The 3,983-nt window shown below is 40.2% G+C and overlaps 1 long non-coding RNA gene across 1 annotated transcript; it reads left to right on the top strand.

Moving 5' to 3' along the window:
* Positions 1-6: 6 nt before the first annotated feature.
* Positions 7-1,519, top strand: LOC121366744. Its single transcript, XR_005957215.1, has 3 exons — positions 7-331; positions 400-1,037; positions 1,250-1,519. It is a non-coding gene; the product is annotated as an uncharacterized LOC121366744 (long non-coding RNA).
* Positions 1,520-3,983: the final 2,464 nt, after the last annotated feature.

Raw genomic sequence — 3,983 nt, 5'->3', positions numbered from 1 at the left:
CGGCGGTAAACTTTGCACAGTGTTTTAAAAGGGTCTGTTAGGTAGAAACAGCTCACAACGGCGGTAAACTTTGCACAGTGTTTTAAAAGGGTCTGTTAGGTAGAAACAGCTCACAACGGCGGTAAACTTTGCACAGTGTTTTAAAAGGGTCTGTTAGGTAGAAACAGCTCACAACGGCGGTAAACTTTGCACAGTGTTTTAAAAGGGTCTGTTAGGTAGAAACAGCTCACAACGGCGGTAAACTTTGCACAGTGTTTTAAAAGGGTCTGTTAGGTAGAAACAGCTCACAACGGCGGTAAACTTTGCACAGTGTTTTAAAAGGCTCTGTTAGGTAGAAACAGGTAGAAACAGCTCACAACGGCGGTAAACTTTGCACAGTGTTTTAAAAGGGTCTGTTAGGTAGAAACAGCTCACAACGGCGGTAAACTTTGCACAGTGTTTTAAAAGGGTCTGTTAGGTAGAAACAGCTCACAACGGCGGTAAACTTTGCACAGTGTTTTAAAAGGGTCTGTTAGGTAGAAACAGCTCACAACGGCGGTAAACTTTGCACAGTGTTTTAAAAGGGTCTGTTAGGTAGAAACAGCTCACAACGGCGGTAAACTTTGCACAGTGTTTTAAAAGGGTCTGTTAGGTAGAAACAGCTCACAACGGCGGTAAACTTTGCACAGTGTTTTAAAAGGGTCTGTTAGGTAGAAACAGCTCACAACGGCGGTAAACTTTGCACAGTGTTTTAAAAGGGTCTGTTAGGTAGAAACAGCTCACAACGGCGGTAAACTTTGCACAGTGTTTTAAAAGGGTCTGTTAGGTAGAAACAGCTCACAACGGCGGTAAACTTTGCACAGTGTTTTAAAAGGGTCTGTTAGGTAGAAACAGCTCACAACGGCGGTAAACTTTGCACAGTGTTTTAAAAGGGTCTGTTAGGTAGAAACAGCTCACAACGGCGGTAAACTTTGCACAGTGTTTTAAAAGGGTCTGTTAGGTAGAAACAGCTCACAACGGCGGTAAACTTTGCACAGTGTTTTAAAAGGCTCTGTTAGGTAAACAGCTCACAACGGCGGTAAACTTTGCACAGTGTTTTAAAAGGGTCTGTTAGGTAGAAACAGCTCACAACGGCGGTAAACTTTGCACAGTGTTTTAAAAGGCTCTGTTAGGTAGAAACAGCTGACAACGGCGGTAAATTTTGGACAGTGTTTTAAAAAAGGTCTGTTAGGTAGAAACAGCTTACAACGTTTTAAAAAGGGTCTGTTAGGTAGAAACAGCTTACAACGGCGGTAAACTTTGCACAGTGTTTTAAAAGGGTCTGTTAGGTAGAAACAGCTCACAACGGCGGTAAACTTTGCACAGTGTTTTAAAAGGGTCTGTTAGGTAGAAACAGCTCACAACGGCGGTAAACTTTGCACAGTGTTTTAAAAGGGTCTGTTAGGTAGAAACAGCTCACAACGGCGGTAAACTTTGCACAGTGTTTTAAAAGGGTCTGTTAGGTAGAAACAGCTCACAACGGCGGTAAACTTTGCACAGTGTTTTAGGTAAAACAGGGGCGGTCTGTTAGGTAGGTAAAACAGCTCACAACGGCGGTAAACTTTGCACAGTGTTTTAAAAGGGTCTGTTAGGTAGAAACAGCTCACAACGGCGGTAAACTTTGCACAGTGTTTTAAAAGGGTCTGTTAGGTAGAAACAGCTCACAACGGCGGTAAACTTTGCACAGTGTTTTAAAAGGGTCTGTTAGGTAGAAACAGCTCACAACGGCGGTAAACTTTGCACAGTGTTTTAAAAGGTAGAAACAGCTCTAAACTTTGCACAGTGTTTTAAAAGGTCTGTTAGGTAGAAAAACAGCTCACAACGGCGGTAAACTTTGCAGTGTTTTAAAAGGGTCTGTTAGGTAGAAACAGCTAAAAAACTTTGCACAGTGTTTTAAAAGGGTCTGTTAGGTAGAAACAGCTCACAACGGCGGTAAACTTTGCACAGTGTTTTAAAAGGGTCTGTTAGGTAGAAACAGCGGTAAACTTTGCACAGTGTTTTAAAAGGGTCTGTTAGGTAGAAACAGCTCACAACGGCGGTAAACTTTGCACAGTGTTTTAAAAGGGTCTGTTAGGTAGAAACAGCTCACAACGGCGGTAAACTTTGCACAGTGTTTTAAAAGGGTCTGTTAGGTAGAAACAGCTCACAACGGCGGTAAACTTTGCACAGTGTTTTAAAAGGGTCTGTTAGGTAGAAACAGCTCACAACGGCGGTAAACTTTGCACAGTGTTTTAAAAGGGTCTGTTAGGTAGAAACAGCTCACAACGGCGGTAAACTTTGCACAGTGTTTTAAAAGGGTCTGTTAGGTAGAAACAGCTCACAACGGCGGTAAACTTTGCACAGTGTTTTAAAAGGGTCTGTTAGGTAGAAACAGCTCACAACGGCGGTAAACTTTGCACAGTGTTTTAAAAGGCTCTGTTAGGTAGAAACAGCTTACAACGGCGGTAAACTTTGCACAGTGTTTTAAAAGGCTCTGTTAGGTAGAAACAGCTCACAACGGCGGTAAACTTTGCACAGTGTTTTAAAAGGCTCTGTTAGGTAGAAACAGCTCACAACGGTTGTTAACAAAACATTTTTTTTTATTCCACACAATAGTCTCATATTTTAGAAAAGATGTGATGATAATCATTCATCATCATCATCATCATTGCTATTATTATTATTATTATTATTATTATTATTATTATTATTATTGTTATTGTTGTTGTTGTTGTTGTTGTTGTTGTTATTATTGTTATTATGTTTCTGCAGTATTACCAATCCTATATGGATCGGACTGAAATACCAGTCTTCGGACAACACCTTTCGTTGGCGAGACGGCACGGTGACGTCACGATCAAATTGGTACAAGACTTCATCTGTGACAGAGCCGGACAATTTATCAACAGAGCAGTGCGTGTCTATCTTCAGTGGGTGGAACAGCTACATGTCCATACTGACCAAATCCTGCAGCAAGAATTACCACATTATCTGTGGTTCATACGGTATGAACAGAAATCTAATAATATTTATAATAATTATCAATATACTGAACATAAGCCGTTTCGCGCGCGCGCGCGAGAGAGAGAGAGAGATATATATATATATATATATATATAGAGAGAGAGAGAGAGAGAGAGAGAGAGAGAGAGAGAGAGAGAGAGAGAGAGAGAGAGAGAGAGGGGGGGTATTACCAGAGTATTGTTCGGTATCGTCAATATCATATATTAGGAATAAAAATTGTATTATACAAGCCTCTGGCGAGCATAATACATTATTTTTATTCCTAAGAAATACACGAAGGTAATAATCTCTCAAGCTTAGTACAACGTGTTTTTGTAAACTGCACACGCAACTTTAATTCCAGTCCGCCATTACTAGATATTCATATGACGTAAGGTCTCACTACACAGATGGCATCTGCCATTGAAACACATGTTAAATTGCCCAACTTCAAATGAGGATTGCCAATAGAATGGGTTCTCATTTGCAGTAACAACATATACCATTGCAAACATACATTGTATAAGCATTTATTTTCACTCCAAAATTGAGAACATTTCCGTCTCAGTTTTTTGCTATATGACCGCATCTGGCTGAAGTACCAGTCCGAAAAGGTGGTTCATTAATCGATTCACTCCGGCTGTCTCCTGCGCTATATAGCCATATCCCAAAAGATCAGTGCACAATATTACTCAACAACATGGACAAAATACAGCCAGAAGGCTTACCATTAAACATACATATTGTTTTAATTCTTCGTCATTAACTAGAAGTGAATATGTGAATCACAACATGTGTCACAATTAGGAACTATAGTGCACCGTGATTAATGAACTCTCACCCTGAAGTGATCTGTGTAGTGAGACCTTAAAGTTTATGAACAGATTTTGTCAAACTTGGTTTGAAGTTAATTTGATCATATGGGTCATTTAGACCATGGAAAGCCATACTAGACCAGTGTAACTTAAGAACTCTAAACGGTA

This window comes from Gigantopelta aegis, unplaced genomic scaffold, assembly GCF_016097555.1.
Source record: "Gigantopelta aegis isolate Gae_Host unplaced genomic scaffold, Gae_host_genome ctg6951_pilon_pilon, whole genome shotgun sequence".
Lineage (NCBI taxonomy): Eukaryota > Metazoa > Mollusca > Gastropoda > Neomphalida > Peltospiridae > Gigantopelta > Gigantopelta aegis.
This window is presented reverse-complemented; position numbering and strand designations above follow the sequence as displayed.